The following is a 22,014-nucleotide window of genomic DNA, read 5'->3' on the forward strand; positions in this document are numbered from 1 at the left end:
GTGCTGGGATTACAAGTGTGAGCCACCGCGCCCGGCCAATTTATATATTTATTTTTAAGGCAGGGGCTCGTTCTGTCACCCAGGCTGGAGTACAGTGGCACAATCACAATTCACTGAAGCCTCAACCTCCCTGGCTCCAAGTGGTCCTCCTGCTTCAGCCTCCTGAGTAGCTGAGACTACAGGTGTGCATCACTGCACCCAGCTAATTTGTTTTATTTTCTGTAGCATCAGGGTCTCACCATGCTGCTGAGGCTGGTCTCAAACTCCGGAGTTCAAGCAGTCCTCCAGCCTTGGCCTCCCAAAGTGCTGGGATTATAGGCACGAGCCCCAGTGCCCAGCCCTGGGAGATGTTTTAAAATGTATTTTTAGAGCAGAAGAAATTCCTCTCTGAAGAGATCAAATTATCATCATAAATGCATTAATAGCAAATTCTCAGTACTTCCTGTGCTTTCAGGTGGTATTGTGTTTAAACCATTTCAAGCTGGTTTCTGCATGCTTATTGAGAATGTCAGATCAAACAGCAGATAGACCATAAGCCCAGACAGATGAGGTGAAGGTAATTATAACAGCTAACATTTACTGAGCACTTATTATGTGCCAAGAACTTTTCTTTTCTTTCTTTCTCTTTTTTTTTTTTTTTTGAGATGGGGTCTTGCTCTGTCGCCCAGGCTGGAGTGCAGTGGCACAATCTCGGCTCACTGCAAGTTCCACCTCCTGGGTTCACACCATTCTCCTGCCTCAGCCTCCTGAGTAGCTGGGACTACAGGCACCCGCCACCATGCCTAGCTAATTTTTTGTATTTTTTAGTAGAGACAGGGTTTCACTGCGTTAGCCAGGATGGTCTTGATTTCTCCTGACCTCGTGATCCACCCACCTCAGCCTCCCAAAGTGCTGGGATTAGAGGCGTGAGCCACCGCGCCCGGCCTGTGCCAGGAACTTTTCTAAACATGTTATGATAGCTATTCATTTAATTTTCACAATAGTCCAATGAGGTAGTCATTATTATTGCCATTTTAAGATGGGGAAATAAATACAGAAAGTTAAGGTATTTGAAAATAAAATGAAAAGAATTCAAGGATATCCCAAAAAATAATTAATAACTTAATTGAATGAATGAAATGTGAAGAAGTTTCCTAGAAGGAATAAACTCTTTTAGTTTTTATTTCTTTCCCTTCCTTTTTATTTGAATATAAATTCCAGAATATTGAGTAAAAGAAAGAAATACTATCCCCTACTACTTATTTATTTAATATTTATTTAATCATTCTATTGTCTTTTTTTCTTTTCTTTTTTTTTTTTTTTTGAGATGGGGGTCTCACTCTGTCGACCAGGCTGGGAGTGCTGTGACACAACCACAGCTCACTGCAGCCTCAACCTCCCAGGCTCCAGCAATCCTCCCACCTCAGCCTCCCAAGTAGCTGGGACTACAGGTGCATGCCATCACACTCAGCTAATTTTTGTATTTTTTGTAGAGATAGGGTTTTGCCATGTTGCCCAGACTGGTCTCAAACTCCTGGGCTCAAGCAGTCCACCCGCTTGGGCCTCCCAAAGTGCTGGGATTACAGGAATGAGTCATTGTGCTCCATCCTATTATCTTTACCTAGAGAAATGTAAAAGTAAAAAATTTATTTCAATAACTGGTATAACATTTGCCCAAGCACTGAAAATTGCCACAGTTCGTGAAATATTTTCTTAAGAGTGGTCTAGCATGATTTGGCAGTACAACTCTTTATTCATGATGTAACTAGAATCTGAAGAGTTTCAAATGAATAATATTTAAAACACTTTTAACATGAAAAGTGAAAGGAAAAATATTACATAAATATATGAGCCATTACAGTCATAATTTCAGCAGTTCTAATCCCCTGTAGATGAAAGTGCATGCCATTTAGCTAAAAAAATGTGAAATTATATATATGTACAAAGGATCCCTGACCTTAACTTTGGATGGTGTGACACAATTTTTCACCTCTACGATGGAGTATAGAAGTAATTTCCATTCAGTAGAAACTGTACTTTGAGTCCCCATACAGTATGCAATAAATTACATGACATATTCAACACTGGTTTTTATTTTTTTTTTAATTTTTTTAAATTTGTTTTTATTTTTATTTTTATTTTTTTTTGAGATGGAGTCTCGCTGTGTCACCCAGGCTGGAATGCAGTGGCACGATCTTGGCTCACTGAAACCTCCACCTCCCGGGTTCAAGTGACTCTCCTGCCTCAGCCTCCCGAGTAGCTGGAATTACAGGCAAGCATCACTACTGCCCGGCTAATTTTTGTATTTTTAGTAGAGACGGGGTTTCACCATATTGGTCATGCTGGTCTTGAACTCCTGACCTCATAATCCACCTGCCTTGGCCTCCCAAAGTGCTGGGATTACAGGCGTGAGCCACCGCAGCCAGCCGATATATTCAACACTTTATTATAAAATAGGATTTGTGTTAAATGATCTTGATCTTGCCCAACTATAGGCTATTGTAAGTGTTCTGAGTGCCTTTAGTATAGGCTGGCCTAAGCTATGATGTTCGGTAGGTTATGTGTTTTTTTTGTTTGTTTGTTTGTTTTTTTGAGATGGAGTTTTGCTCTTGTAGTCCAGGCTGGAGTGCAATGGTGCGATCTTGGCCCACTGCAAACTCCGCCTCCTGGGTTCGAGAGATTCTCCTGCCTCAGCCTCCCAAGTAGCTGGGATTACAGGCACCTGCCACCATGCCCGGCCAATTTTTTGTATTTTTAGTAGAGACAGGTTTTTGCCACTTTGGGCAGGCTGGTCTCGAACTCCTGACCTCAGGTGATCTGCCCACCTCAGCCTCCCAAAGTGCTGGGATTATAGACGTGAGCCACCGCGCCCAGCCTGGTTATGTGCGTTAAATACATTTTCAACTTACTTGGCCGGGTGTGGTGGCTCACGCCTGTAATCCCTGCATTTTGGGAGGCTGATGTGGGAGGATCACAAGGTCAGGAGTTCGAGACCAGCCTGGGCAACATGGTAAAACCCCGTCTCTACTGAAAATACAAAAATTAGCCAGGTGTGGTGGCGCATGCCTGTAATCCCAGCTACTCAGGAAACTGAGGCAGGAGAATCGCTTGAACCAGGGAGGCGGAGGTTGTAGTGAGCCGAGACTGCGCCACTACACTCCAGCCTGGGCGACAGAGTGAAGCTCCATCTCAAAAAAAAAAAAAAAAAATTTTTCAGCTCCTAAATTGAAATGGGTTTATTGGGATGTAACCCATTGTTTAAGTCCAGGAGCATCTGTATAAGCATAAGATCATAATATCCTTCTTTACCAGCTCTTTTTATAATAATTATTCAATTCCATGGGTATGTAAAACATTTTTTGTTTATACACACATTCATTCCTCTTCTCCCTTTTTCTTTTTCTTTTCTTTCTTTCCTTTTTTTTTTTTTTTGAGACGGAGTCTCGCTCTGTCGCCCAGGCTGGAGTGCAGTGGCACAATCTCGGCTCACTGCAAGCTCCACCTCCCGGGTTCACGCCATTCTCCTGCCTCAGCCTCTCCGAGTAGCTGGGACTACAGGCGCCCGCCACCACGCCCGGCTAATTTTTTGTATTTTTAGTAGAGACGGGGTTTCACCGTGGTCTCGATCTCCTGACCTTGTGATCCGCCCGCCTCGGCCTCCCAAAGTGCTGGGATTACAAGCGTGAGCCACCGCGCCCGGCCTCCTTTTTTTTTTATACAGAGTCTTATTCTGTCACCCAGGCTGGAGTGCAGTGGCATGATCTTGGCTCACTACAACCTCTGCCTCCTGGGTTCAAGATCCTGATTCTCGTGCCTTAGCCTCTTGAGTAGCTGGGATTACAAGTGCCCACCACCACGCCTGGCTAATTTTTGTATTTTTGGTAGAGACAGGGTTTTGCCATGTTACCTAGGCTGATCTTGAATTCCTGGCCTCAAGTGATCCACTCGCCTCAGCTTCCCAAAGTGCTGGAATTACAGGTGTGAGCCACCATGCCCAGCTTCCCTTTTTCTTTTGACTTTGGGAATATTAAAAAGAAAAAAGGAGGGCTCTTGGAATTGAAGAAATCAAGGAAAATTATCTTCTCACTCAACACTTCCCCCCAAAAAACATTGTGAAGGTTGTCAAACGGGCTTTTTTTACAACAAGGCTCTGAATCTTGGATACTTACTCTTTTCTAGATGGATACAATAATCTGCTGGATATCAAGTAGTAGTTGTTTTTGCTTATAAGAAAGCAACTGAATTTACCATTTATCAGTACCCACTACTTGCCAGATGCTATATATATATATATATGTAAAGACAGAGAGAGTCATAAATAACTAAGAAATAGGGCCAAAGTCATTTTAAATTTCTAAATGTTTGAATGTCTAATAAAATTAAAAGTGAGATTTAAAAAATCTTGTGTACAGTCGGGCACGGTGGCTCACGCCTGTAATCCCGGCACTTTGGGAGGCTGAGGCAGGTGGATCACGAGGTCAGGAGATCGAGACCATCCTGGCTAACATGGTGAAACCTGTCTCTACTAAAAGTACAAAAAATTAGCCGGGTGTGGTGGCGGGCACCTGTAGTCCCAGCTACTCTGGAAGCTGAGGCAGGAGAATGGCATGAACCCGGGAGGTGGAGCTTGCAGTGAGCCGAGATTGCACCACTGCACTCCAGCCTGGGCGACTGAGCAAGACTCCGTCTCGAAAAAAAAAAAAAAAAAAAAAACCCCAAAAAACACAAAAATCTTGTGTACAGTGAAATCTTGCTTATGCCATAACACCATGAATCCAGAGAATGTATGATTTTATAAATTTAAACAAATATTTTCCTGATTTATCCAGATAAGTATTTCATGACACTTTTTTTTTTTTTTTTTTTTTTTTTTTTTTTTTTTTTTTTTGAGGCAGAGACTCGCTCTGTTGCCCAGGCTGGAGTACAATGGCGCAGTCTCGGCTCACTGCAACCTCTGCCTCTCAGGTTCAATCCATTCTCCTGCCCTTAGCCTCCCAGGTAGCTGAGATTACAGGTGTGCGCCACCACGCCCGGCTAGTTTTTATTATTTATTTATTTATTTTTGAGACGGTGTCTCGCTCTGTCACCCAGGCTGGAGTGCAGTGGTGTGACCTTGGCTCACTGCAAGCTCCACCTCCCAGGTTCAGGCCCTTCTCCTGCCCCAGCCTCCCGAGTAGCTGGGACTACAGGTGCCTGCCACCACTCCCGGCTAATTTTTTTGTATTTTTAGTAGAGACAGGGTTTCACTGTGTTAGCTAGGATGGTCTCGATCTCCTGACCTCGTGATCTGCCCCCCTTGGCCTCCCAAAGTGTTGGGATTACAGGCGTGAGCCACCGTGCCCGGCCACGCCCAGCTAGTTTTTGTATTTTTAGTGGAGACAGGGTTTCACCATGTTAGCCAGGCTGGTCTTGAACTCCTGACCTCAGGTGGTCCACCCGCCTTGGCCTCCCAAAGTGCTGGGATTATAGGCATGAGCCACTGGCACCCGGCCTTTTTGTTTTTTGGTTTTTTTTGTTTGTTTGTTTTGAGACAGCGTCTTGCGTTGTTGCTCAGGCTGTAGTGCAGTGGTGTGAACATGGCTCACTGCAGCCTCAACCTCCCTGGGCTCAGGTAATCCTCCCACCTCAGCCTCCCAAGTAGCTGGGACTGCAGGTATGCATCACCATGCCTGGCTAATTTTTGTATTTCTTGTAGAGATGGGGTTTCACTATATTGCCCAGGCTAGTCTCAAACTTCTTCTTGTTAGAGACCATGTTGTCCAGACTGGTCTCGAATTCCTGAGCTCAACCAATCTGCCCATCTCAGCCTCCCAAAGTGGTGGGATTACAGGTGTGAGCCACCATCCCCGGGCTCATGACACTTTTCTTTGCCTACCAAGATCCAGTTCATTGGACCCTTAAAAAAAGTATTTTAATATATTTTAATTATTTTTAAACCTACTCTGAGATTGATGAAGGCTGAAGTATTTGAAAATATTTCATAAGTCTTTCCTACATATATCAAATTATACCAAAGAACACATTGAAAGTAATTTGCCTAATAATTTAACTATAAGTTTTCTGTAGAACCTGAATATAATTGCTAATGTACTACACAGTCTTTTCTTTCCAGATTGTGTTTACACCATGACAAGCAGTGCTTCTTTCTCTTTACAAGGTAACAGTAGAATTCCCGAACAAGAGTTTGACAGTGGGCCGGGTGTGGTGGCTCACACTTGTAATCCCAGCACTTCGGGAGGCCGAGGCAGGTGGGTCACGAGGTGTGGAGATCGAGACCATCCTGGCTAACATGGTGAAACCCCAAATCCCGTCTCTGCTGAAAGAAATTAGCCAGGTGTGGTGGCGGGTGCCTGTAGTCCCAGCTACTCGGGAGGCTGAGGCAGGAGAATCACTTGAACCCGGGAGGTGGAGGTTGCAGTGAACTGAGATTGCGCCACCGTACTCCAGCCTGGGTGACAGAGACTCCGTCTCAAAAAAAAAAAAAAAAAAAAAAAGAGTTTGACAGTGAATTTGGGAAAAGGAGAGCACAAAATGAGCACATAAGATGGGCAAAGGTGCATGAAGCTGAGGCTGAGGCAGAATGGCAACACTGAAACAACTGGGCCACCTCTGTGGCTGGAGGAGATGTGTAGTCGCAGGCTGGGTGGCTAAGGCTTAGTGGAAGCCATATGCTATCCAGAAGGCTGAATCAAAACAAGCAGACGTGCCAGGCTGAGGAAATAGAAAACAGCGCAGGGTTGGCCTTCAGAGGCAATTAAGTGGGAGACAATTAAGATCACAGACTTAATTACCCAGGTGGTATTTGCATTCCTCCAGGCAGAAGCATCATCGTTGTGATAGACCAGTGGGCTCAACTCAAGGAAGCCATGGAGAAGAACTAAGAAGATTTTATGAATGACACCAGTATAAACAGTTTCAGCCTCTTCCTCCCTTACCGGGATACAAACCTCTCTATCACATGCAAACTTTTCAGATTTCCGGTTGAAAATAGAGTGGGCCAGGAGGCCAAGAAATCTATGTTATACACAGATTAGTCCAAAGGTTTAGAGAACTCCCATCCACTGACTCTTTCTAGCATTTTCAAAATCCAGGATGGTCCACAATGGCCTGTTTTCTAAGTTCATGCTTCCACTCCATGGCTAGAAAAGACTGGAGGCAAGTCAATGGAGTTCTTCACCCAGTCGTGTACAATCTTTCCTAGTAGGGTCAGCTCTGATGCTAGAGAAAGAGATAAAAGGTAGTCCTTGAAGTAAGTAAGCCTGGGAAAGACCAGCAAGGGGTCGTTGGACGTTTAAACAGCTCTTCATCACCTTTCCATCAAAAGAGTTTACTTGTTCCTAATACCCCATTGAAAATGTAGAATGTGGCCTGTTGGGGCTTCCAGCTTCCTATTATCCTGTTACAGAGCTCAGCACAGCTATCTGGATGCTCTGGCTGAATCCTCGTTGTGAGAGATGTGAGTGCCCTTCCATGGACTAGAACCAAGAAGGGAAGAACAAGCCTTCCCTTTCCTTTCTGCCATGGTCTTTTCACACTCCAAAGCAGTTCTCTCCAGAGAGGACCCAGGGGACTGTAGGCAGCCCCAAGGCCATCAGGGGCAACTCCTAGAAGAATTATCTTCTGGTCTTTTCCTTTAGGGAAGCAAAACTGAGGATGAAGCCAGTGTTTTTTTCTCCCTTACAGTTTTTCTCACAGATGAATGGTGTGGGTGAGAAGAGCTTTCAGGCATTTAAGCTTTAATGGGACTGAAAGATTTGCAAGTGAAAGATACATTGCCAGGTGAGGATGGGGGTTAGGGGGAAGGGTAGCTAAGGGAGGAAAAGAGGACCACTAAAGGACCCTAAAGGGTCAAAAAGAGAGCCAGTAAGGAGGACAGAGTAAATGGAGCTTCCAAGACAAACTCTGCCTGTCCTGGAATCTAGAGAAAGAAGTAGAATCACATGCAGATCTAAAAAGGCAACCAGCCGGATGTCATAATGAGGTTCTCGGTAGGAGAGCATGAGAGAATTTGCTTTTATTGGCTCCAGCAAACATGAAACCCCCAAGGTCTTATGCATAACATAACTTCATTGGTTGTTGAAGGCCGCAAGCAAACAACTTATACTGTGGAAATAACTGGCATACAGAAAAACACACAAGATTTACTCAGGGGACAAGAACACCTTTATTTATGAATTCCACATCTGTATTTCAAATTCTGCTCCTACAGGGGACATATGACTCTGCAATAACACCACAATATGGAGAGATAGGTTTGAGCTGTACCAAAAAAAGTGAATTTCACAGGACCAACCAATATTTTTATAAATGTTGCCACATTTTTAAAAAATTGGAGTAGTAAAATGGGACAGAGAAAAATGTTTGGAATCAGAAGATCTGGATTCTCCTCCCAGTTCCGCCCTTATTAGAGCTCTTTGCCATTTATGATCAAACTACTGAAAGGTTCCTAAGATCTTTTCTGGCTCAATGATAATACTTAACTTCTGTGTATTCTTTTCTTCTTGAAGATGAAAGCATATACAGAGAAGTGCAGACATATTTTTTTCACTAGGAATTTTGTGAATGTGAAGCTTAAGGAAGTTTAAGGAAGCATCCTCTATACTAATTCAGTCAATTATTCACTTAAACAATTTTTTTTTGAGTCCCACTATGTTTTATGTGCTGTGCTGGGGCTGGGAAGACAACGATTATTTCCATAGGCAGAAAAGGACCAAACAATAACAATGTTTTTTCAGTAATTGGATCTATAATAAAGTAATCACACACTGTTTCATAAATTTAATGTTTAGATTTGTTAAAATTTAATTGTTTAAATTTTGAAGTTTTATCCTTAACAACTGGGGGGTTCATTTAGTTGTATTGTTGGATTTTTTGTTGTTAAATACCTGGGAGTTGTTATTTATTTATTTATTCTTTGAGACAGGGTCTCACTCTGTCTCCCAGCTGGAGTGCAGTATCATGATCTTGGCTCACTGCATTCTTTGCCTCCTGGGTTCAAGGGATTCTCATGCCTCAGCCTCCCAAGTAGCTGGGATTGCAGGTGTGCACCACCACACCTGGCTAATTTTTTTTTTTTTTTTTGAGATGGAGTCTTGCTCTGTCACCCAGGCTGGAGTGCAGTGGTGCAATCTTGGCTCACTACAGCCTCTGCCCTCAGGGTTCCAGCGATTCTCCTGCCTCAGCCTCCTGAGTAGCTGGGATTACAGGCACACGCCACCACGCCTGGCTAATTTTTGTATGTAATTTAGAAATGGGGTTTCGCCATGTTGGACAGGCTAGTCTCGAATGCCTGACCTCAGGTGATCCACCTGCTTCGGCCTCCCAAAGTGCTGGGATTACAGGTTTGTGCCACCATACCCAGCCAAATGTTTTAATTTTTAGTAGGGACAGGTCTCACCATGTTGGCCAGGTTGGTCTCGAACTCCTGACTTCAAGTGATCCATTGGCCTTGGCAAGGCTGGTCTCAAACTCCTGACCTCAATTGATCCACCCACCTTGGCCTCCCAAAGTACTGGGATTACAGGCATGAGCCACCACACCTGGCCTGTTATTTTTATTTATTTTTTTTTTTGGGTGGTGGGTGGGGGGACAGGGTCTTGCTTGGTCTTCCAGGCTGGAGTGCGGTGGTATGATCATGACACACTGCAGCCTTGACCATCTGGGCTCAAGCCATCTTCCAGCCTCAGCCTCCCAACTAGCTAGGACCACAAACATGCACCACTGCGCCTGACTAATTTAAAAAATTATGTGTAGAGATGAGGTCTCATTGCATTACCCAGGTTGGTCTTGAACTTCTGAGCTTAAAGGATCCTTCCACCTTGACCTCCCAAAATGCTGGGATTGGACCTGGCACGGTGGCTCACGCTTGTAATCCCAGCACTTTGGGAGGCCGAGGCGGGCGGATCACGAGGTCAGGAGATCGAGACCATGGTGAAACCCCGTCTGTACTAAAAATACAAAAAATTAGCCGGGCGTGGTGGCGGGCGCCTGTAGTCCCAGCTACTCAGGAGGCTGAGGCAGGAGAATGGCGTGAACCCGGGAGGCGGAGCTAGCAGTGAGCCGAGATCGCGCCACTGCACTCCAGCCTGGGCGACAGAGCAAGACTCCATCTCAAAAAAAAAAAAAAAAAAAATGCTGGGATTGCAGGCATGAGCCACCATGCCTAGCCACCAGGGAATTTTTTCATTGAATAATCTTGAAAGACGTCTTTGAAGAGAGTTCAGAATCACTTGGTTAAAAATATGTATTGATAATCCACTCTGTGCCATGCTCTATTGTAGGCGGTGAAGATAGGGTAGGAAATAAGTCAGGCAGAGCCCCTGCCCTCCAAGAACTCATACTTTTGGGTCCATTAAAATATGATAATTTTGGCCAGGCATGGTGGCTCATGCCTGTAATCCTAGAACTTTGGGAGGCCGAGACGTGTGGATCACGAGGTCAGGAGTTCAAGACCAGCCTAACCAACATGGTGAAACCCCGTCTCTACTAAAAATGCAAAAATTAGCCGGGCTTGGTGGTGTGCGCCTGTAATCTCAGCTACTTGGGTGGCTGAGGCAGGGGCATTGCTTGAACCCGGGAGGTGGAGGTTGTGGTGAGCTGAGATCGTGCCATTGCATTCCAGCCTGGGCAATAAGAGCGAAACTCCGTCTCAAAAAAAAAAAACAAAACAAAACGATAATTTTAAGGCTGGGTGTGGTGGCTCACGCCTGTAATCCCAGCACTTTGGGAGGCTGAGGCGGGAGGATCACAAGGTCAGGAGATTGAGACTATCCTGGCTAACATGGTGAAACCCCATCTCTACTAAAAATACAAAAAATTAGCCAGGCGTGGTGGTGGGCGCCAGTAGTCCCAGCTGCTGGGGAGGCTGAGGCAGGAGAATGGCGCGAACCCGGGAGGCAGAGCTTGCAGTGAGCTGAGATTGCGCCACTGTACTCCAGCCTGGGCGACAGAGCAAGACTCAGTCTCAAAAAAAAAAAAAAAAAAATGATAATTTTAAACTAATATGCATTTATGCAATTAAAATTCTGTAGCATGCTAGTCAATTGCCCAAGCTTCATAAGATGGGCCTGAAATTTTAAAAGTGATTTTTAAAAATAATTTAAGACTTTTTTTTATTTAAACAATTTGTGACAAATTGCCACTTTTTCTAGCACTGCTGTTAGAGTGTTCATTTTAAGAAAATGAATGTGACCATGCCATTTTCTCTTCCCTTCCCCAGCAATTCATCCCTCCCTCCCCCTAACCCCTGCCCTGCCAAAAAAAAAAAAAAAAAATCCTTCTTCCAGGCTTGGTGGCTCATGCCTGTAATCCCATAACTTTTGGACGCTGAGGAGAATGGCTCACTTGAGGCCAAGAGTTCAAGACCAGCCTGGGCAGCATAGCAAGACCCCGGTTTCTACAAAAAATACAAAAATTAGCTAGGTGTAATGGTGTGCCTGTAGCCAGCTACTGGAGAGGCTGAGGCAGGAGGATCACTTGAGCCCTGGAATCCCAGGAGGCAGCAGTGAGCTATGATTTTGCCACTGCACTCCAGCCTGGGCAACAGAGTGAGACCCCATCTTAAAAAATAATCCCGGCCAGGCATGGTGGCTCACTCCTGTAATCCCAGCACTTTGGGAGGCTGAGGTGGGCGGATCATGAGGTCAAGAGATTGAGACCATCGTGGCCAACGTGGTGAAACACCACCTCTACTAAAAATACAAAAAGTTAGCTGGGTTTGGTGGCGTGTGCCTGTAGTCCCAGCTATTCGGGAGGCTGAGTCAGGAGAATCGCTTGAACCAGGAGGCGGAGGTTGCAGTGAGCCGAGATCACAACACTGCACTCCAGCCTGGATACAGAATGAAACTGTCTCAAAAAAAAAAAAAAAACCAAAAACAAAAACAAATCCTTCAGTGGCTACTCATTACCTTAAAAGAAAAGAAACCCCAACTCCCTAACAAATCAGACAAGGTGCTTGGTGACTGGGCACTGGCTCCCTCAGTCCTGCTCATGCTGTCCACTTAGGCCACACTGCTTGCTGTTTCCCAGAGTAGCATGCTCTCCAGCTCTGAGCCTTTATGCATTCTGCTCCCTCAATCCAGAATGTTCTTCACCCCATCCCTCCAGTGTCTTTGCTGATTCCCTGGACTTGATTCATCCATGACCCCCACCGTTATTGTGCCTACATCCATCCTGGGACTTGCCTGCTGCAGTGCAATGGCCCACTTAAACATCCATCTCCTGACTACAGGGTGGTGCATAGGCCCTAACATGAAGATGCATTTAATAAAAGATATTTTGAGAAAATAAATGAAGTAATGAATATATTTCTTATATAACACTCCAAGCAGGGTGAACAGCATGAGGGAAGGCAAGCAAGGTGAACTGGGGACTCTAAAAGGAATTCAGAATGGCTGGGGACATTCAGAGATGTGACAAAAAGGAGAAGCAAGGATACTTTTGAGAGGTGACAGCGTGCTGGCAGTCCTCACAGCCCTCGCTCGCTCTCGGCGCCTCCTCTGCCTGGGCTCTCACTTTGGTGGCACTTGAGGAGCCCTTCAGCCCACCGCTGCAATGTGGGAGCCCCTTTCTGGGCTGGCCAAGGCCAGAGCCGGCTCCCTCAGCTTGCAGGGAGGTGTGGAGGGAGAGGCGCGAGCGGGAACCGGGGCTGCGTGCGGCGCTTGCGGGCCAGCAGGAGTTCCGGGTGGGCGTGGGCTTAGCGGCCCCGCACTCGGAGCAGCCGGCCGACCCTGCCGGCCCTGCCGGCCCCGGGCAATGAGGGGCTTAGCACCCGGGCCAGCGGCTGCAGAGGGTGTACTGGGTCCCCCAGCAGTGCCGGCCCACTGGCATTGCGCTTGATTTCTCACAGGGCCTTAGCTGCCTCCCTGTGGGGCAGGGCTCGGGACTTGCAGCCCGCCTTGCCTGAGCCTCCCACCCCTTCCGTGGGCTGCTGTGCGGCCCACGCCTCTCTGACGAGCGCCGCCCCCTGCTCCAGGGCGCCCAGTCCCATCGAACACCCAAGGGCTGAGGAGTGCGGGCGCACGGCGCGGGACTGGGGGGCAGCTCCACCTGCAGCCCCAGTGCAGGATCCACTGGGTGATGCCAGCTGGGCTCCTGAGTCTGGTGGGGACGTGGAGAACCTTTATGTCTAGCTCAGGGATTGTAAATACAGCAATCGGCACTCTGTATCTAGCTCAAGGTTTGTAAACACACCAATCAGCACCCTGTGTCTAGCTCAGTGTTTATGAATGCACTAATCAACACTGTATCTAGCTACTCTGGTGGGGCCTTGGAGAACCTTTGTGTCGACACTGTATCTAGCTACTCTGGTGGGGTCCTGGAGAAACTTTGTGTCTGGCTCAGGGATTGTAAACGCACCAATCAGCGCCCTGTCAACAGACCACTCGGCTCTACCAATCAGCAGGATGTGGGTGGGGCCAGATAAGAGAATAAAAGCAGGCTGCCCTAACCAGCAGTGGCAACCCGCTCGGGTCCCGTTCTGCACTGTGGAAGCTTTGTTCTTTCGCTCTTTGCAATAAATCTTGCTACTGCTCACTCTTTGGGTCCACGGTGCCTTAAGAGCTGTAACACTCACCACGAAGGTCTGTAGCTTCACTCCTGAAGCCAGGGAAACCACGAGCCCACCGGGAGAAACGAACAACTCCAGACGCGCTGCCTTAAGAGCTGTAACACTCACCGTGAAGGTCTGCAGCTTCACTCCTGAAGCCAGCGAGACCACGAGCACCAGAAGGAAGAAACTCCGAACACATCCAAACATCAAAAGGAACAAACTCCAGACGCGCCACCTTAAGAGCTGTAACACTCACCGCGAGGGTCCGCGGCTTCATTCTTGAAGTCAGTGAGACCAAGAACCCACCAATTCTGGACACACTTTCAGCCAGTTAGACAACTTAGACTTCATCCTGAGTTCAATGGTGATTCATTAAAGGGCTTTAAAAAAGCAAGAAATTAGATTAGCATTTTATAAAGAACATTCTGGGCCGGGTGTAGTGGTGTGCAGCTGTAGTCCCTGCTAATCGGGAGGCTGAGGTGGGAGGATTGCTTGAGTCTGGGACGTCCAGGGTGCAGTGAGATGTGACCATACCACTGCACTCCAGCCTGGGTGACAGAGCAAGACCCTGTCTTGTGTTAGGGGGAGAAAACATTCTGAAGAGTAGATTTGAAGAAAATAAGACTGAGGACAAGGAGATATAGCGACTATTACAGAAAACCAAGGGAGAGCTGGGGCTGCCTTGCAGTAATGGAGCAGCCTTGAGGATGGCAGGAAGTGGAAAGATTCAAGAAATGTTAAGGGATCAGAATTGTCAGAACTTGGTGGTTCATTGGCTGTGCATTTTCCCTCCCAGTTTGGTTTTTTTTTTTTTTTTTTTTTTTTAGATTGAGTCTTGCTCTGTCTCCCAGGCTGGAGTGTAGTGGCATGATCTCAGCTCACTGCAACCTCTGCCCGCCGGTTTCAAACGATTCTCCTGCCTCAGCCCCACAAGAAGCAGGGACTACAGGCGCCCGCCACCATGCCCGGCTAATTTTTTGTATTTTTAGTAGAGACGGGGTTTCACCGTGTTAGCCAGGATGGTCTCGATCTCCCTCGTGATCCTCCCGCCTCGGCCTCCCAAAGTGCTGGGATTACAGGCATGAGCCACCACGCCCAGCCCTTCCCTCCCCAGTTGAGTGATAAACTTCTGAAGAGCAGAAATTCTGCAATTCATGTCTTTGTATTCTATTGAGTTACCTATAGTGCCTACCTATAGATGAGGTATTCAATAAATATTTGTTGAATTATTGAATGAATGAAACTTTATGGCTACATGCAAGACATCTGATAAATTCTTAAAAATAAAACTGGCCTGGCACCGTGGCTCATGCCTGTAATCCAAGCACTTTGGGAGGCTGAGGTGGGCAGATCACTTGAGGTCAGGAGATTGAGACCAGCCTGGCCAACGTGGTGAAACCCTGTCTCTACTAAAAATACAAAAATTAGCTGGGTGTGGTGGCACGTGCCTGTAGTCCCAGCTACTCAGGAGGCTGAGGCAGGAGAATCACTTGAACTCGGGAGGAGGAGGTTACAGTGAGCCGAGATTGTGCCACTGCACTCCAGCCTGGGGAACAGAGCAAGGCTCCATCTTTGGAGGAAAGGAGACTTTTATTATAAAGTAAATGCTTAAACGGATCCTATTTCACACAATTTGTACAAAGAGAAAAGTCTGTACAACCAGCCACTTAGAATTATGTTATGTAGAGATCCCTTGTCCAATTCAATATAAAAGTATATATATTTTTAAAAATATGTTTTTAAAATATATATTATAAATATAGAAAAGTATATATATTTACAAGTATATATATTAAAATACATACATATAATATATATTTGGAGACAGAGTCTTGCTCTGTCATCCTGGGTGGAGTGCAGTGGCACGATCTTGGCTCACTGCAACCCCCGTCTCCTGGGTTCAAGCCATTCTCATGCCTCAGCTTTCCGAGTAGCTAGGATTACAGGCATGTACCACCATGCCTGGCAAATTTTTTCTATTTTTAGTAGAGACTGCGTTTCACTATGTTGGCCAGGCTGGTCTCAATCTCCTGGCCTCAAGTGATCCACCCGCCCGGGGCTTCCCAAAGTGCTGGGATTACAGGTGTGAGTCACCATGCCTGGCCTGCAATATAAAAGTATATTATATGGTACATATGTTTTGAGAAATCTTGTCACTTAGATATGTCAGAAATGTCAGAAGCAGTGTTCTGTGCTTTCTGTACAGAAAAATTCTGTATGCTTTTCAGATTTCCTCTGCAAATACTGTAACTCATAAAATATTGAACTGTGATTCCTGAAGATATAGGGCAAACCAACCCACAAAAAGATGTGCCAGGTATGGGGGAGGAGGTCATTATAGTTAATCAATAACCCATTATTGGAAATCAGCAATAATCTTAACAGTTAACCTAATAAACACATTTAGCCTACATAATGAATGGTTTGATTCATTCTTCAACTTTTACTTAATTATTTCCACAATCAAAGAAGTGATGGCAAAATCTTAAATTTTGAAATTCAATATCCTGTCAAAACATCTTCAAACAAGGTCATGATTAATCATATACACAAAAAAGAAACAATCATGAAGACTAATTTGTCTTCCATTTGCATAACTCTTGGTAGTAAACTGGGAAAGGAGTATCATTATGATTATTTTTGTTGTTGTTGTTGTTTGGAGACAGGGTCTTGTGCTGGAGTGCAGTGGCTCAATCACAATTCACTATAACCTTGAACTCCTGGGAGCAAGCGATTCTCCCACCTCAGCCTCTCAAGTAGCTGGAACTACATGCATGCACCACCATGTCTGGCCATTATTATTATTTTTTTGAAACAGGGTCTTGCTCTGTTGCCCTGGTTGGTGTGCAGTGGCACAAACCTGGTGGCTCGCTGCAGCCTTGACCTCTTGGGGTCAAGGGATCCTCCTGCCTCAGCCTCTCGTGTAGCTAGGACCACAGATACAAGCCACCATGCCTAGCTAATTTTTAATTTTTGTGGAGATGTGGTCTCACTTTGTATCCCAGGCTGGTCTCAGTCTCCCGGTCTCGGTCCTCCCACCTCGGCCTCCCACAGTGCTTAATTGCAGGTGTGAGCCACTGCTCTTGGCTTGTGCTTTCTTGAAAATATTGAAAGGCACAAGAAGAACCAAAGACGGAAACAATTTTAAACTATGAAATTTAAATTTTGTTTATTTATTTATTTTTCTGAAACAGAGTCTCACTCTGTTGCCCAGGCTAGAGTGCAATGGCACAATCTTGGCTCACTGCAACCTCTGCCTCCTGGGTTCAAGCAATTCTCCTGCCTCAGTCTCCTGAGTAGCTGGCATTACAGGCGTGCGCCACCACACCGGCTAATTTTTGTATTTTTAGTAGAGACGGGGTTTCACCGTGTTGGCCAGGCTGGTCTTGAACTCCTGACCTCAGGTGATCCACCAGCCTCAGCCTCCCAAAGTGCTGAGATTACAGGTGTGAGCCACCATGACCAGCCAATTTTATTTAATTTTTAGTTGACACATAATTATACATATTTATGGAGAACAATGTGATGTTTTAATACATATATACATTGTATGATGATCAAATCAGAGTAATTAGCATATCTCTCACCTCAAACATTTATTGTTTCTTTGTGGTGAGAACATTCAAAATCCTCCCAAGTACTCGGGAGGCTAAGGTGGGAGGATCACTTTAGCCCAGAAATTTGAGAACAGCCCAGGAATATGAGCAACATAGCGAGATAACATTTTTTTTTTTTTTCGAGACAGGGTAGTGCTCTATTGCCCAGTTTAGAGTGTAGTGGCTCGATCAGAGCTCACTGCAGCCTTGATCTCCTGGGCTCCAGCTATTCTCCCACCCCGGCCTCCTGAGTAGCTGGGACCACAGGCATGTACCGCCACACCTGGTTAATTTATTTTTTATTTTTGTAGAGACAGCATCTCCCTATGTCACCCAGGTTGGGCAAGATAACATTTCAAGCAGCAGCAGCAGCAGCATCGTGATTTAAAACTCTGGAGATCAGGCTGGGTGTGATGGCTCACACCTGTAATCCCAGCACTTTGGGAGGCCGAGGTGGGCGGATCATGAGGTCAGGAGATCGAGACCATCCTGGCTAACATGGTGAAACCCTGTCTCTACTAAAAATACAAAAAATTATCTGGGTGTCGTGGCAGGTGCCTGTAATCCCAGCTACTCCGGAGGCTGAGGCAGGAGAATCGCTTGAACCCGGGAGGCGGAGGTTGCAGTGAGCTGAGATTGTGCCACTGTACTCCAGCCTGGGTGACAGAGCAAGACTCCCTCTCAAAAAAACAAACAAACAGGCCAGGCGTGGTGGCTCACGCCTGTAATCCCAGCACTTTGGGAGGCCCAGGTGGGTGGATCACAAGGTCAGGAGATCAAGACCATCCTGGCTAACACGGTGAAACCCCGTCTCTACTAAAAATACAAAAAATTAGCCGGGCGTGGCGGGCATGCACCTGTAGTCCCAGCTGCTCGGGAGGCTGAGGCAGGAGGATAGCATGAACCTGGGAGATGCAGCTTGCAGTGAGCCGACATCATGCCACTGCACTCCAGCCTGGGCGACAGAGCGAGACTCTGTCTCAAAAAAAAAAACAAAACAAAACAAAAAAAACCTCTGGAGGTCAGTGTGTGATTTTGAGTCCCAACTGCCCTATTCCTTCCTCTATGACCTTGTGCAAATTATCCACCCTCTTTGTGGCCCAGCCTCCCCATCTGTAAAATGAGGATAACAACATGACCTAGTTCATAGTATTATTGTGAGGATTGTTAGTTAATACACGTAATACTGGTATTGCTTATATGAAACTGCCTACTACTTGGTAAGCACCCAATATTAAGTATTGTTATTAACACTCTCAGTCAGTAAGTGTTTTTTGGTTGTCTATGTCATGTCCATGGTACCAGGCACTCTCAAGCATTCTGAAGATATGCTGCTTTCATGATTCGGCTTTTATTTGACTGATAAATAATAACCATGACATACACTATTCAGATATTAACAAGGTATTATATTTGTCACTTGACCAATATGCACAGTGTTTTCCTTGGTTTAAAAACAACAAAAAAATCTAAAAACCTGTGAAAAGAAGGGAGCAAAACAAAAAACAAACAAACAAACAAAACAAGAAAATGAAGTTCTACATGATTACCAAATAGGTGGGGCACTGTGGCTCACACCTGTAATCTCAGCACTTTGGGAAGCCGAGGCAGGTGCATTGCTTGAGCCCAGAAGTTCAAGACCAGCCTGGGCAACATGGCAACACCTTGTCTCTACAAAAATATACCCATAGTGGTGGGTGCCTGTAGTCCTAGCTATTCAGGAGGCTGAGGTGGGAGGATTACCTCCTGAGTCCAGGAGGTTGAGGCTGCGGTGAACCATGATTGTGCCACTGCATTCCCGCCTCAGTGATAGTGAGACTCTGTCTCAAAAAAAAAAACAAAAACAAAAACAAAATTTCAAAAAAGATTACCAAATAATTACCCCTCAAGGTCAAAGAATAATTTTGTCATTGGGAGTGCTTTTCACTCTCATCAAGTCACTCTGAAAGGAGATCCTGGTATTTGAGATTCATTTTCAGATGGTGTTTACAGTCTCTCCCTCTGGTGAGGAAATGTGTTTTAAGAAGACATTTAAAATCTTGATCATTGTCTTTAGAATTTTTATTGATTCAGATTTACACAGCTTGAAGCACCACATTTGATATCTACAGCACTAATTATATTATTAAACAATGGCTTCTTTCCTTTTTTTAGAATGTCACAGGAAGAAAAAGAAGTATTTTTCCTCTAAAGTCATAACATTCTAATCAGAGATTCAGAACTTTATTACTCAGCACCTGTATCAGCAATAATGTTAAATTCTTTACAAGATGAAGAACAGACTAAAAGTAATTCCAGAGTTTTAAGCTGTGTATTTGTATTGCTGTTTTTATTTTGGTAAGACAACAAAATCTGTTGCTGTATCATTTCATTTATTTATTTATTTTTGTAGAGATGAGGTCTCCCTATGTTGCCCAGGCTAGTCGCAAAACTCCTGGCCTCAAGCAATCCTCCCTCCTCGATCTCCCAGAGCATTAGGATTACCTGTGTGAGCCATCGAGCCAGGCCTATCATTTTAATTCTCTTAACTTTGGCCAACGATATTAGATAGCTATTGATGGACTAGAAACTCCCTAATGATATGATAATTCCAAGAGTACCACTTTCTGAACTGTTACTCAAATTGATTTCTACAGGCTTAAAGCAGGCAAAGAGTTACTGTTGTAATCATACTAATTAAGATAAAAACTATGTCAGTCTTGGCCAGGTGTGGTGGCTCATGCCTATAATCCCAGCACTTTGGGAGGTCAAGGTGGGCAGATCACTTGAACTCAGGAGTTCAAGACCAGCCTGACCAACATGGTGAAATCCCATCTCTACTAAAAATACAAAAATTAGCTGGGCATGGTGGCGGGTGCCTGTAATCCCAGCTACTCGGGAGGCTGAGGCAGGAGAATTGCTTGAACCCGGGAGGCAGAGGTTGCAGTGAGCCAAAATCGCGCCACTGCACTACAACTGGGCGACAGAGTGAGACTGTCTCAAGAAAAAAACAAACAAACAACAAAAAACTCTATCAGTCTTCATCCCAGGAATAAAAAATAAATAAATAAGAAAGATAAAAACTAGCTTTATTCTGGTATTCCCCAGTTTCCATATTTGCTTTTGCTCCCCTGCCAGAATCACACACTTGCATATTTTTTAGTAAAGTTCTTCGATGCTTCTCCTAAGTAGAGTAATTATGTGATGTTTGAGCAGTGAGCCATGTTGCGGCAGTTGGGGTAGGGTGGAATGAATACTGTGTGGTCTACCTGCATGTGTATGATGGAGAAGTCTCTCCAGAGCTTCAAGATCTGATTATCCTCTACAGCATAATGATATCTACAGGTAATTGGATGTAATCATCCTAAAAATGGTTAATAATCTGTAGCTGAAGAGATCTGTGAATTCCTAGATCTAAAGTAAAAATTCCTAGATCTAAAGTAACGAGGATATAGTCTCAGGGAAATATAAAGGAATGTGCCAACTAAGTAAATTTGTATTATAGACTACTTGAAGACAATTAGTGATGAATTGTTTGGGGTTTATCTATTCACCATCATTATCTGAAACTATTGCAAAAGTCTCCTAACCTTTCTAGAGCAACTAGAAAGCCTCTTTTCTTTTCTCTTCTCTCTTCTCTTCTCTTCTCTTCTCTTCTCTTCTCTTCTCTTCTCTTCTCTTCTCTTCTCTTCTTTCTCTTCTCTTCTCTTCTCTTTCTCTTCTCTTTTGAGACAGGGTCTTGCTCTATTGTCCAGGCTGGAGTGCAATGGCACCATCATGGCTCAACTGCAGCCTCAACCTCCTACGTTCTCCCACCTCAGCCTCCTAAGTATCTAGGACTACAAGGCACGTGCCACCACACGTGGCTAATTTTTTTTTTTTGTAGGGATGGGATCTGACTATATTGCCCAGGAGGGCCTCAAACTCTTGAAATCAAGGGGTCCTCTCTCCTTAGCCTCCCAAAGTGCTGGGATTACAGGCATGAGCCAACACGCCAGGCTCAGAAAGATTTTAAGAAATCCAAATCTAATCAATAATTTCTTCTACCTAAAACCCTTCAGTGGAAACCCATTGTTCTTATCAAGTCCACCCATGTTAACAAGTTTTGTCAAGTCAGGCTTCAAACTGCAGACGTTTGTCCCCTCATTCCTAGGGGTCAGCCATGTGGGCCTTGTGGCTCCCCAAAGGTATGAAGCCTGTTGTTTGGGTAGGCAGTTGCCTCTGCCTGCAACACTTTCTTCATAATCTTGGCTACAGTCATTTTGTTTACCTTCAATTCTCACTTATTTATTTTATTTTATTTCTTTTGAGATGAAGTGTCGCTCTTGTCCCCCAGGCTGGAGTGCAATGGTGCGATCTCAGCTCACAGCAAACCCCACCTCCTGGGTTCAAGCGATTCTCTTGCCTCAGCCTCCCGAGTAGCTGGGATTACAGGTGCCTGCCACCACGCCCGGCTAATTTTTGTATTTTCCGTAGAGACGGGGTTTCACCATGTTGGCCAGGCTGGTCTTGAACTCCTGACCTCAGGTGATCTGCCCACCTCGGTCTCCCAAAGTGCTGGGATAACAGGCGTGAGCCACCGCGCCTGGCCCAATTCTCACTTTAAAAGCCACTTCCTAAAGGGAGATTTTCCCAGATCAGCACCTCTGCGGAGTCTTATACTTTACTATTTCTTCACTCATCTCACTGCAGTCAAGTATCGGGTCAATGTCTGTCTCTTCTCCTAGACAGTTAACAATGGCCATGTGTCTATTCAATGTGCAACCCCAAGCAGAGTACCTGGCCAAATAGTAGGTGCTCAGTGAATCTTTTGTGGAATGAAAGAACACATTTATTACGCACCCACTGCAGCCTACTACATGCCAAGGCATCTGTGCTGGGCATTGTGGGCAGGGGATGGAGAGGAGCCAG

This window comes from Nomascus leucogenys, chromosome 14 (genome assembly GCF_006542625.1).
Source record: "Nomascus leucogenys isolate Asia chromosome 14, Asia_NLE_v1, whole genome shotgun sequence".
Taxonomy (NCBI): Eukaryota; Metazoa; Chordata; class Mammalia; order Primates; family Hylobatidae; genus Nomascus; species Nomascus leucogenys.